Genomic DNA, 14,148 nt, shown 5'->3' with positions numbered 1-14,148 from the left:
ATGATAGGAGTCATGTTGATGGGGGATGGGCGTCGAAAATAAATGGCGCAAGTCGGGTTACGATGATTTTTTCGACGTAACCTGACTTGCCCCATTTTAAGACGCCCATGCGCCATTTTCCCCCTACGCCGGCGCTGCCTGGTGTACGTGGTTTTTCTCACGCACACCAGGCAGCGCCGGTCTGCTTGCGCCGGCTAACGCCATTCAATAAATACGGCGCCCGCATGGCGCTTCAGAATGGCGTTAGCCGGCGCAAAACTTTTTGACGCTAAACTGCGTTAGCGCAGTTTAGCGTCAAAAAGTATAAATATGGGCCTAAGAGCGGTGCTTCCCCTTCAAATCAGTGACATTGAACTGCACTTGGATATTGCTGCTTTGAGAGGCACCACAAAGCCAAAGCGCTGTGGAAAATCCACAACCTTGGCATCAAATCTCTAACCGTGCTGTGTTATCGACTGTCAGTTTCCCCCATTGTTCTGTTGGTGTAAGGTGTCCCTCTTGGTTGCTCAGTGACCACAATGCATTGGGCACGCACTCACCAGATTCTCCAGGGCCTAGGGACTGCCTAAATTGCCAGACATCGCCGTGCCCCAGCCCCGCCTGCACCAGAGACAGTGCCGGAGACTGACTCACCATGTGGGCCCCGGTAGTGAGTCCCGACAATATTCCAAGCAGCTGCTCGACCGCAAATGTACTGTGTCTGTAGGGACCAGGCAATCCGCTCTCATGGGGATATTTGATTGACTACATTCTGGCCTCCGCAGGTCGATCAAAAGCCTCACAGGACTTGAGGGTTGAGTAAAATTACTGTAAAGGCTCGAGAAGAGATCCACTTCAATTTGGACCCTGCCCTCTTACAAAACAGGCTGTTATTACTAACTCTGTACCCAAGCGGCCCCACATCGGCGTATTATGTACAAATGTACATCCGCTTGAGTCATGCACCGGATGTCAGAGCGAGGTTCTGGCATACACATAATAGTGGTACTTAACACAGGTAGACTAGTAGCCCTCAATCACAGTAACACAGATTAAAATGGACTGGTCTTTCTAAAAATCTCTGGTAAAACACAGTGAGCTGCCATCGCTGCTTTATGTGCTGTAGAAAGACAAGCACAGTACTCTGCTGCCCACTCTGAAACTATGCCAGCAGTTTCTGGCCCCACTGGAATTACACGAACTGGAGTATTTATGCAGATCTGTTAATTTTCACACAGACTTTCTGCTGATGAAACTATCCAAATGTGTGAAAATTCAGGGGAATAATGATTTACTGAAGAAATCAGAGCTGAAATTACCAATTCCCCTGTTAATTACAAATTTCAAAGGGATCCTCAGGATACCACTTGGCATTGCCTGGATTTTCGCCATCCCTGGAATTACTTATACCCCGTATACAGCTGTAACTCTGAGGGAAGTGTAAATCCAAGATTTTTACTGAGCCATTTATAATGAGGGCCCTAGTACATGGAGAACTACTCTTAGCAATTTCAAAAATGTGCAGAATCATCAAGGAAGGGGCAGTTAAAGGGGGGGAGTAATTTGCTAATATCTTTGGCAGTGTGGTTAACCTGCATAAAGTTGACAAACAGATGAAAGGTTGTGTTTTATACTGAAGTTTCAAGTTCTGTGCGAATCCATGAAGTACTGTTGAAGTGAGGGCAATAAATATTTGATTTGCAGATAGCTTTGATCTGTTGAATACATTTGTATTGAATGAGGCAGGCAATTAGCATGTTACACCCAGTGCAGGAATATCAGTTTTTTGTAGATCCATTGTTGTGGGGGGCAACATTACAGGTGAGTGTGGGAGGGGGGGGAGGGGGGGCAAAACATTTTTGCACTATTTTAAGTAAAATATTGATTTGTTAATAATTTTGGTTTAATTTGTCAAAACTATGTTTGAATATGGCAGTCAGTTAACACGTTGCACCCCGTGTGGGTGTTTCCGGGTTCTTCCTCACATTTTTGATGTACTAATAACTTTGATGGATCTCCATGAACTTTGTCAGAGATTTGGCACTTAGCCTACTCTTGGTATCTTCAAGGTTGTGTAGATCATGAACAAAGGAGCAGTCAAAAAGGAGGAAGCTTAAAAAGTGTTTCTTTGCTAATAATTGCCACTATGTGATAATCCTGCACACAATTTGGTGGAAGCTTTGAAAGATTTGTTTTTGCTGGCACTTGACATGTTGTGTGGCCCCTTTCAGGAGCCACAAAGCAAAAGATTGTTTGCTTATACCTTTAGTGCTGTTTGATGAATCTGCATCAATGTGGTTGGCTGTTGGCAAGAAACACCCAGTGCAAGTATATGAGGTGTGGAGGAAAAGTTAAAGGGGGGAGGTGGTTTAAGCATTTTATTTGATTATAACTTTGCCACTGCTTGATAAATCTGAACGAAATTTGCTATTGTCTTGGCAGATTTAGCTGTCTGTTGGTTGAGCAGCTTTTGTCAAAGTGAGGCAAGATGAATGATGGACAATAAAAATGTCATTCGCGAATCGCCTTGCTGCTGTTTTGTGAATCAGCATGAAACTTAGGTATGCTACAGATTAAACCCAGTGTGAAGTCAAGCATGCAAAGGCCCAGGTTGATGGTCAAGCATTCAGCAGAATGGATACATGGCAGATGAATGCAGTACATTATAAAAAAAAAGTTACATTTCCTGGAAAAACACAATTAAAAGTTAGTTGTGGTTCAGAGAACACAAAACTGAAAATGCCCTGAAATTCACCAGCTATGGTATAAAGTGAAGGATGTACACTATAAGATATGATCTCCTTCGTGATCAGCACACCCGTCGGCGATGACATGTAAAAATGTGTAAAATACTTATTAGGACCTGTGAATTTTGGACAGTATTTCACTGATACCAGTTTCACCAAGATAATAGCGCCAATCCACCCTGTACAGCTTTATCTTTGTCCTGTGATTAATTATTAATCCATTTGTGAAAAATAAACAAAAACGTAAGTTTTTTAATTGTAATCAGTGCCGTTTGTAAGCTGCACCTTGCGGCGAACAGCTTACACAATCTCTCACTTCTGTAGAGTGATCCGGATTTACGAAAACATGTTTTATCTTAAAAGTTCTTCTACAAATAAAGAAGCATTGGAAAAGCCAATAGGTCTCGCCTACGACAGAGTAATTGATTGTCAATATTTTTTAGTCATGTTATAGAGTATTGCCGTTAGTGTACACATGCCTGAAAGTAAAAAAAAAAGTGTTATGATGAAGCCTACACTTTTATTTTCACTTTCTCCAATGCTACACATCAGCAGTGCTGCTGTACAACATAAGTAAAATACCAATGACAATGCCAATTGCTCTTTCCTAGATAAGACCTTTTGGTTTTGCTAATGCTTGTTTAATCGTACACTTGTAATTACATAGCAACATTTGTTTTTCAAATGTTCTGCTTGAACTTTCTAGTTGGGCCTAACTGCTTTCATTTTCTTGAATAATTGTGAGTCAATCATTCTTGGTTTTGTAGACAAAACAAGAAGTGTCATTTGTTGCTGCTGCTGAATTCTGTTATTTACCAGTAGATAATCAGTATGAGAGAGTAAAACATGTGCACTAGAATAATACATTTTGGACAGAATACTGAAAATATGGTTGCAAATTTGCGACTACAGTTCCCATTAAAAAATGTGTGGACGTGTTTACTAGTATCGGACTGGCCTATGGGGAAATCGGGATTTACTGGCAAGACTGCTCGGAGAGGTCAGTGTGTGGGGCATTTTTAAGGTACAGCCTGCGAGAGTATGCGCTAGCGCATGCGTCTCGCTTGCGAGACACTGTGGTTAGCAATCATCATAGTGAAATGTCTGCAGTGACCAAGCTTACCGGAAAGGGAGTGAATGTGATAGAGACCAGCATACAACTACCCACGGTTTTATCTTCAGTGAGACTTTTCTAAATGATTTCTACATTTAGAAACATATGAAAATAAATGTTGTTTTCTGAGGGAAGTTGCTCCACCATGCACCCACTGGAACCGGATATCCAAGCTGGGAAATTATTCCTTTTACGCTGGTCCTCTAGTAAACTTGTGCCTGGTCAGAAAACACCACATGATTTTTAGTCCAGCTACCTGTTTTCTTGCAAAAAACGAACTGGGAGAAGAACTGAAGTAACATACAGAATTACTTTAGAACACTCGCACCTCTTAATATCATTCACTCATTCATACTTCACTTTTTCCGCCAAATCTCACTGTCTGTTTTCTTATTACTCCATTCCCGTATACGCAACACTATATGGTGAGATGTTAAGACAAGTGTTTAGTGTATAGAAACATGTGGACGCCAAAGGCAATCTGTCAATTAACATGATCACTGCATGGATTCAGCAGCTACGAAGATTAAGCGTGCCACAATTTAAATCTGCGTTTTACTCTGCTGATTATGTAGGGTGCCTCTGCACAATCGAGTTGTTTAATAAAAAAAGAAGTTGTAGGGATCAAATCGTAAAACATTGTAATTAAAAGAGCAGTGACATGCTACAAATCTGCAACAACCAGAAATAGGGAACAATTAAAAAATCTCCACAGTAGCAGCCATATTCCTCTTTTAAATGTATAAGGCCCAAAACTTCCAGAGGCCTAAAAGGGCAGTGCAAAGGAAGCAACTTCAATCAGACTACTGCTTTCTCCTCTCCCCTTAGTCGGATAAAGAAAGTACTGACAAAAGTACTGGCTGGATGGTGCGCCACTTCAGAAAGTGCTCTTCGGATTCCACGGTCAGATATTTAGTGTTGTAAAAGCTTATGAAAACAGAAACAATTATGTAAACACTACTGTCAACTTTCAATCTGATTTGCTGTAGATTAGGCCAAAAAGTGAAGGACAGCAATACCTCTGTAAAATGAGTCACTCCGGGACAAAACATCACTCCAAGAAAGGATTCAGGGGCATATTTATACTCCGTTTGCGCCGGAATTGCGTCGTTTTTTTTGACGCAATTTCGACGCAAAACTAACTCCATATTTATACTTTGGCGTTAGACGCGTCTAGCGCCAAAGTCCATGGAGTTAGCGTCATTTTTTAGCGTGGACACCTACTTTGCGTTAATTATATGCAAGGTAGGCGTTCCCGTCTAAAAAATCGATTCCGAGGCATGTGCGTCGGATTTATACTCCCGGGCAAAAATCACGCCCGGGAGTGGGCGGGTCAAAAAAAATGACGTACGGCCGCTTTTGCGCCGTTTTTTAGCGCCTGCAAAAGGCAGGTGTTAAGGGACCTGTGGGCTCTGAAGGAGCCCAGAGGTGCCCTCCCATGCCCCCAGGGACACCCCCTGTCACCCTTGACCACCCCAGGAGGACACCCAAGGCTGGAGGGACCCATCCCAGGGACATTTAGGTAAGTTCAGGTAAGTGTTTTATTTTTATTTTTTTGTGGCATAGGGGGGCCTGATTTGTGCCCCCCTACATGCCACTATGCCCAATGACCATGCCCAGGGGACAGAAGTCCCCTGGGCATGGCCATTGGGCAAGGGGGCATGACTCCTGTCTTTGCTAAGACTGGAGTCATTTCTATGGGGGTTGGGAGTGAAAAAAAATGGCGCAAATCGGGTTGAGGTGAAAAAATTGCCTCAACCTGACTTGCCCCATTTCTTGACGCCCAAGCCCCATATCCCCCTACGCCGGCGCTGCCTGGTGTACGTCGTTTTTTTAAAACTAACGCCGGCTAACGTCATTCAATAAATACGGCGCCCGCATGGCGCTTCAGAATGGCGTTAGCCGGCGCTAATTTTTTTGACGCAAAACTGCGTTGGCGCAGTTTTGCGTTAAAAAGTATAAATATGGGCCTCAGTTTTCACAGTAGGGTGAAAAATGGGAAATTACGCAAGATGTGGTAGCAGCAACAATCAATCAATCAATAAATTTATAAAGCACGCTATGTACCCGTTAGGGTTTCGAGGTGCTGGGGGGGAGGGGTAGGGGGGTGCTGCTATCGTTCGAAGAGCCATGTTTTGAGGAGTCTCCTGAAAGTGAGGAGGTCCTCGGTCTGGCGTAGTGAGGTTGGGAGTGAGTTCCAGGTCTTGGCGGCGAGGTAGGAGAAGGATCTGCCGCCAGAGGTCTTGCGCTGGATTCGGGGGACGATGGTGAGGGCAAGGTTGGCAGATCGTAGTTGACGTGAGGGAACGTAGAAGTTGCGTCTGGTGTCCAGGTAGGTAGGTCCGGTGTCGTGTAGTGCCTTGTGTGCGTGGGTGAGGAGTTTAAAGGTGATCCTCTTGTCCACGGGGAGCCAATGGAGGTCCTTCAGGTGAGGGGAGATGTGACATCGGCGGGGTATGTCGAGCATCAGGCGGGCGGATGCGTTCTGGATGCGTTGGAGTCGTTTGATGTCTTTTGTTGGGATGCCTGTGTAGAGTGCGTTGCCGTAGTCGAGTCTGCTACTGACGAGGGCTTGGGTCACCGTCTTTCTGGTTCCTGTTGGAATCCACTTGAAGATTCTGCGGAGCATTCGGAGGGTGTTAAAACAGAAGGATGAGACTGTGTTGACCTGTTTGGACATGGTGAGGGCGGAGTCGAGGATGAAACCGAGATTTCGTGCGTGGCTGGCTGGGGTGGGTGGGGGGCCCAGGGCGGAGGGCCACCACAAGTCGTTCCAGGCCGAGGGGGTGCGCCCGAGGATGAGGACTTCCGTCTTGTTGGAGTTAAGTTTCAGGCGGCTGTTGCTCATCCACTCGGCGATGGATTTCAGTCCCTCGTGAAGGTTGGCTTTGGCGGTGAGAGGATCTTTGGTCAGGGAGAGGACGAGCTGGGTGTCATCGGCGTAGGAGAGGATGCTGAGGTCGTGCTGACGGGCCAGTTGTGCGAGGGGGGCCATGTAGACATTGAACAGCGTTGGGCTTAGTGAGGAGCCTTGGGGGACCCCGCAGATGAGGTTGGTGGCTTTGGAGTGGAAAGGTGAGAGTCGGACCCTCTGAGTTCTGACGGAGAGAAAGGAGGAGATCCAGTTGAGGGCTTTGTCTTGGATGCCGGCTTCGTGTAAACGGGTAAGTAGGGTGCGGTGGCAGGCTGTATCGAAGGCGGCTGATAGGTCTAACAGGATCAGGGCAGAGGTGGCAGGCTGTATCGAAGGCGGCTGATAGGTCTAACAGGATCAGGGCAGAGGTTTCGCCGTTGTCCATTTGTAGTCTGATGTCATCTGTGGCGGCGAGGAGTGCAGTCTCTGTGCTGTGGTTTCGTCTGAAGCCGGATTGGAAGGGGTCTAGGATGGAATTGTCTTCTAGGTAGTGGGCGAGCTGTGCGTTGACAATCTTCTCGATGACTTTCGCTGGGAAAGGGAGATCAGTCGGAAGTTTTTGAGATCGTTGAGGTCGGCCTTGGGTTTCTTGAGGAGGGGTTGGATTTCTGCGTGCTTCCAGCTGTCCGGGAAGGTAGCGGTGTTGAAGGAAAGGTTGATGATCTTGCGGAGTTTGGGGGCGATGGTGACGTCGGCTTTGTTGAAAACGTGATGTGGGCAGGGGTCAGAGGGAGATCCTGAGTGGATGGAGTTCATGGTCTTTAGGGTTTCGGCGTCGTCTACTTGGGTCCAGGTGGTGATGTGGTCGGCGTGGGAGGAGTTGTTGGGGGTGGGGTCTGGCGGAGGTGAGGTGTTGAAGCTGTCGTGGATGGCTGCGATTTTCTGGTAGAAGAAGGTGGAGAGATCGTCGCAGAGTTTCTGGGATGGAGGGATGTCGTTGACGTTGGCGTTGGGGTTGGAGAGTTCCTTCACGATGCCGAAGAGTTCCTTGCAGTCGTGAGCGTTGTTGTTAAGGCGTTCTGTGAAGTGGGAGCGCTTGGCGAGTCGGATCAGTTGGTGGTGTTCACAGTTGGCTTCCTTGAGGGTAGCCAGGTTCTCGGGTGTGCGCTCGAGGATCCATTTTTTCTTGAGTTTCTGGCAGGTGCGTTTGGAGGTGGTCAGTTCGTCTGTGAACCGTACTGGTTTTTTCTTTTCTTGGTTGGCGGTGGGTCTCTTGAGTGGGGCTAGGATGTTGGCGCAGTCGAGGATCCATTGTTGGAGGTTGATGGCGGCGGAGTTCGGGTCGGTGGGGTCGGGTGGTGGGTTTTTGGCGAGGGTGTTGGTTAGTTGGTCTTCGGTGACTTTTCCCCAGCGGCGGTGAGGCGGTAGAGGGGTGCGGTGGTGTTCGGTGTTTTTCTTGAAGGAGAAATGGACGCAGTGATGGTCGGTCCAGTGGAGTTCGGAGGTGTGGCTGAAAGAGATGTGGTTGCTTGAAGTGAAGAGTGGGTCAAGGGTGTGGCCAGCGATGTGGGTGGGAGTGTTGACCAGTTGATGGAGTCCGAGGTTGGAGAGGTTGGTGGTCAGTGATGCGGTGTTGATGTCATTGTTGTTTTCCAGGTGGAAGTTAAGGTCTCCCAGGAGGATATAGTCTGAAGAGGCGAGGGCGTGGGTGCTTGCGAGGTCGGAGACGGTGTCGCTGAAGAGGGCTCTTGGTCCTGGAGGACGGTATATGAGGGTTCCTCTGAGGGTAGTGTTGGGGTTCGTGTGAATCTGGAAGTGGAGGTGTTCGGCTGTCTTGAGGGTGTCGTCCGTGTGGGTGTGGATCTTGAGGGTAGATTTGTGGGCGATGGCTATTCCTCCACCGATTCCGTTGGTGCGATCTCTTCTGGTGATTTTGTAGCGGTCAGGGATGGCGATGGCGATGTCAGGGGCCGAGGAGTTGTTCCACCAGGTTTCGGTCAGGAAGGCTACGTCTGGGGCGGTGGTATCGAGCAGGTCCCAGAGCTCGATGGCGTGCTTTCGTGGGGAGCGTGTGTTGAGGAGGATACAGTGCAGGTGGTTTGTGTTGGTTGTTGCTGGCTTCGTTGTTTTGTTGCAGGTGAAGTTGCAGGTGCGGCAGGAAAAAGGTCCTTTGGTGTGCTTTGGGGTGGCCTGGAAGCACTCTGTGGAGGGACCAGGGTTGAGGGCGTGGAGTTCACTGGCCGAGTATCGAAGGCACAGGGTGCGGGGGCGTGAGGACCAGGGGGGGTGGCGCTGGGCGCGGTCCAGGCGCGGATGGGCGCAGATGGGCTTGCCTCTGGCGCGCCTCTGGCGCGCCAGCGGCGCGGCCGCGCAGCACCAGCCATTAAGAAGGGAGGGGAGAGGGGGGGAGGGGGGAGGGAGGAGCAGCTGGGAGGCGGGAGGCGGGAGGTGGGAGGGAGCGGCGAATGGGGGCGCGAGGGGGGCGGGGCCGCAGGGAGGCAGCGGCAAGGGGAGATCGGCAAGGGGGAGCGAGGGGGAGCGCCCAAGGGGCGAAAAAACAGGAGAAATACAAGGCACAATCAGAAGGCAAAAACTTCCAAAAACAGTCACAAAATACAGTGAGGGCACAAAATACAATCGGGTAACAGCAATCAGAAGGGCACAAGGGGGTCAGAAGCGCAAGGAAGAAAGGCGCTGAAACAGTGGGCAAAAAACACTTACAGAGCGGCGAAAAGTGTCACACGGGTCTGATGAGGCTTACCGGGCCTCGAACACGCTAGCAGCAGCGTGGGCGGGGGTCAGAGGCAGGAGACAGCAGGTTGGTTCTGCGGACGTGGGGGGCGAGCTCTAGACCTAAGGCAGGTCAGAGGTCGCTCACTCGCGACGCGCAGTGCCAGCCATTAAGAAGGGAGGGGGGAGGGAGGAGCAGCTGGGACGCGGGAGGGAGCAGCGAATGGGGGTGCGAGGGGGGGCGGGGCCGCAGGGAGGCAGCGGCAAGGGGAGATCGGCAAGGGGGAGCGAGGGGGAGCGCCCAAGGGGCGAAAAAACAGGAGAAATACAAGGCACAATCAGAAGGCAAAAACTTCCAAAAACAGTCACAAAATACAGTGAGGGCACAAAATACAATCGGGTAGCAGCAATCAGAAGGGCACAAGGGGGTCAGAAGCGCAAGGAAGCAAGGCGCTGAAACAGTGGGCAAAAAACACTTACAGAGCGGCGAAAAGCGTTGCACGGGTCTGATGAGGCTTACCGGGGCCTCGAACACGCTAGCAGCAGCGTGGGCGGGGGTCAGAGGCAGGAGACAGCAGGTTGGTGCTGCGGACGTGGGGGGCGAGCTCTAGACCTAAGGCAAGAAAGGATTCAGTTTTCACAGTAGGGTGAAAAATGGGAAATTACGCAAGATGTGGTAGCAGCAACAATGTAGGTGGGGACAGTAAACAACTGGCAAGCAATACAAAACCAGGTGGTGGCAGTGAACTAAAGAGTGCCTGAATCAGAGTGTGAGCTGCGGAAGGGCACCAATTAAGTTTAAGTAATCAGAACTTCATCCTTGCTCCCCTGAAGGAACGGAAGTGACTGCATGGCCTGTGCTTCCCAACTAAAAGGCAGCAAAAAAGAGTGAGGACGGAGCACACCAATGGTAAGTAAGGGGTGGTCTCCAAGCCATTTACTGGATACAGTACCGCTCGCAGTAACAGAGCGTCCGCGCTGTTATGCGAGACCTAGAAAGGCTATGCCTGCATGTCCTTCACAAAAGGTGGACTTCAGGCATGCGTCAATGTATTCCTATGTCGTATTACACTGTGTCACGTTTTGGTGCAATGGATTAATTTTGTGTGCAAGGTAAGGAGTAAGCAGATCAAGCCATGGTTAAACTTGTAAACTTGTGAATGCCCACACAGCCTTGAACTCCTTTCAGACCCTTTCCACTGTTTATCTGGTCCTAGATTTGCACGATTTAGCAGGTAAAGTAACTAATTTCCTTTGTAGGTAGGTGGGGAAAACCGAACACTGCGTATTGTGTAGGAGAAAGGGGTTCTTCTAGGGAGAAAATCATTAAACAATGGTGAAAACAACGAGAAAGCAAAAAGGGTGCAATTGTCCAGCTGCATTGCCTCTCCACAAACATAAATCGCATTGTGCACACAATTCTGCACTGCAGAAATGATAACATATGAAAAAGTCAGACAATTTGCAGTTTGTAAAGCAGAAAACGAAATCTGCTATCGTAGTTTCATATTTTCCCAGGACCGGGCTTCGGTTTGAATTCACAAAGAGTTTGCTTTTACCTACTTTTGTGGTACTTCTAGCATACTTCTAAAATTCAGCACCAAACCAAGGGAAAGCCAGGTGGTCTACTGGGTTACGCCTAGAATTCAGGTGTAAGCAGGGAGTATTACAAGAGTAAATTACACCTACTTGTTGCAATATCTTTGTGACTCAGTCAATTCTTTTCCGTAAAAGTGTGTGTTTCCTAAAACAGTAACTTCTGAACTTTTTTTTTTACCACAGACCAACAAACAGTCGTTATTTCAATTAGTGTTTTTAGTAATGACTTCCCTGTTAGGGAAACACATATACAAATACAACAAAACTAAAATAAACAGGATGTATATCAGCAGAATGTATGATTTCAACAGGACATTTCGATGGCTATAAAGGATAGTATTGGTCCACTATCCATTATGTATCCTCTGTAACAAAAGTGATTTAGAATATAGAAATTAGGTTTTGAGAAACAGCAAAGAATATTTTTGCAGCATAAATTAGCTCATCCATCCACCTTTGTAGATAGTATGTGTGGAAAAGATCAGTACAGGCCTAGCTACTTAGTGTTGAATAATTATGATGACATTGGAGAAGGATCAAAAATACATCTGGCTTTTCTCCATTATAAACTGAAACCACAAGACGTGGCCTGAGAGAAATGGGCTGTATTATACTTTCACGAATCTCAATGAGCAAGTTGTTGAGTTCGTTCAATCACGAGCCCGGAGAGACATCAATCTACGACCAAGCAAGCACTCTCTCTTTCCAAGGTAATGATCGCTAAATTTATGGTACTGACACATGCCTCTCTTGTGATGGATGACTGAATGTTTACACTGCTCATAATAGCATGCATTATCAATAAATGCAAGTTATTGGGATATCACGGCCAATAAAATGTCACATTTGTAAGTTGTAGCTACTGTATGTTATGAAGCAAGACTGACTGCTAGATGGATTTGAAAGACATTTGCTTTTTAATTCCACAGCACTCTCTTTCCAACTGTGTAGATTGCAGTGTATTATTTATTGCCAGTTTATGTATGAACCTCTGTCAGTTAAAGTAAAGCAATAAATGATTCATCAATTTTCTGAACTTGTTGTTTCAACCTTCAAGATATCAAGTGTGCATTCTGTTGCCAACATTGTTTTATTTTCTGGCTCTGATGTGAAATTATAGACTAATTTAAAAATACATTTTTTCATGATTTTTAAGAAAGTGTTTAATGCACCTGGCATGCGGATAAATACCACTAAATCTGACATACATGCTGCTAAAGGAAACTTTATTTTCTAAGAATTACGCTAAATATATAAAACTCAGCGTGCCACTACGTTAAGAGTATCATAATTGGCAACTAAAGGATGGCAACTCAGTTCCTTGAGAATATAAGCGTAGGCAAATTTTGAGCAATTTAGGGTATCCATCTCTAGGTGAGAAAATGGCACCCATGGCTCTTGATGCTAGTAGTTGACAGCTTTGTATTTCACTCTACATATCGATCTTGACAATGATTGGTGGAGGGGATAGCACCCTCCAAGTTGTCCCATTTAAAATAAAATAATAGCTCCAGCGGGGTTAATAATGGAACATCTATACCCAATAAGACAATATTTCTGTAAACACGATATTTCTGTAAACGATATTTAGGACATGATATTTCTTTCAGACAAAACATTTGTATGCAATATTCTGAGTAGAACCTCACTAAAAAAAATAGGCAGGCACATGACCCCGGACCTTCGGATGGATGGCTGGAAAGGGTGCCAGGCTGTTGTTTGTTCCCATCGGCAACAGGCTGTATTTTATTGTTATGATGCAAAATTAATGAGCATTCACTTGATCTAGTAGTGGTGCAATGAAGGCAGCTAACTTCTTGCCTTGCTGCAAGCCAATAACTCATACAAAATATTGTATTTTTTCCAAAATTCTGCAGAACCTTTAAACAAAAGTGTAATATGGATGAGCGTGATATAGCTCAATTTCCCGGCAAGAATTTTTTGTTTTTAAACTGTAATAAATGCTTTGATTTTCTTTGCTCTTTCACCGGCACCACTGTACATTTTCAGCAAGTTAGGCTGGCTTGTTAAGGGCCACCTTCAGTGATCCCAGTGTTCTTTAGTCATGCATTTTCAGTTGCTGTCAGTTGTCACCGCTGGTGATTCAGTCTTTGAAGACCCCGGGGCCTACAATAACTTGCTTTTAGCACCTGGGTGCAGTATTAGCTCTTTCGCTGCTGACATTGAAATTTAAGTTTAATATACAGGAGTGCAATCAAAAATGTAACACTAAGGAAATCTGAGGTCTGGATTTAGTTACACCTGAAACTTTGTTCTGGTGGCTGTTGTGCCATTTAGGCATGTCATTGTGGATTACTGATTTTCTTACAGTTTCACATATGTGACGAGAGTTTCACATGATATGGCCAGTCTGGCAGGGAAGGAATTTCCTTTCACCTGTAGGGCCTACTGCCATGGTTTTTGCAGCATTGCTAACGCCACGAAAACCATGGTGGTAGGAAGGCTCATAATGCAGCCGGCAGTACCATGCCGGCCGCCGGGCTGGAGATTGACATCTCTGGCCCGGCGGCTGTTACCGCCATGGTGGTATGAGCGGAGAAGTGGTGGATTGGCTGTAGCCAACCCACCATTCTCATAATGTGGCAGTATGTACCGCCAGCCTATTGGCTGTACTACCACCACATTTCCACTCACCGCCGGGGTCATAATGATCCCTTAAATCTTTTCAGATGTTTTGTTCAGCCTATGGTTGTCATGTACGTTTATAATTTAGTTTTGAGAACCATTTATGTGACATTGATTTTGGGATTGTAATAAAGCTTTGAAACTTTATACAGTTTGGAGTTTGTTTTAGTGTTAAATTGTTCATGGTGTCTAGTATTGTTTATGATATAATGTCATTGGTTTGTGATTGAATGATTCTGACTACTACACTCTTCCCCAAGTATAAAGGTTCAGTCGAACTCTATAGGTGAGATTAGTGATGGTGTCTCATATGAGCACTGGTGGTTTGTGAACCAGAAACGAGAAGCAATTCTTCTCCAGGGCCCCAGTGCTCCCACAGTTTTTGGTAGTAGAGGATGGTATTGTCTTGTGAGGAGGAGAATCAGAATTTGCCCTCATTGTGAGTTGTTCTTGGTGTAGTGTCAAGGTTGATGAGATCT

The sequence above is a fragment of the Pleurodeles waltl genome, chromosome 2_2 (assembly GCF_031143425.1).
Source record: "Pleurodeles waltl isolate 20211129_DDA chromosome 2_2, aPleWal1.hap1.20221129, whole genome shotgun sequence".
NCBI lineage: Eukaryota > Metazoa > Chordata > Amphibia > Caudata > Salamandridae > Pleurodeles > Pleurodeles waltl.
The sequence above is the reverse complement of the archived record's forward strand: the minus strand, read 5'-3'. Positions refer to the sequence as shown.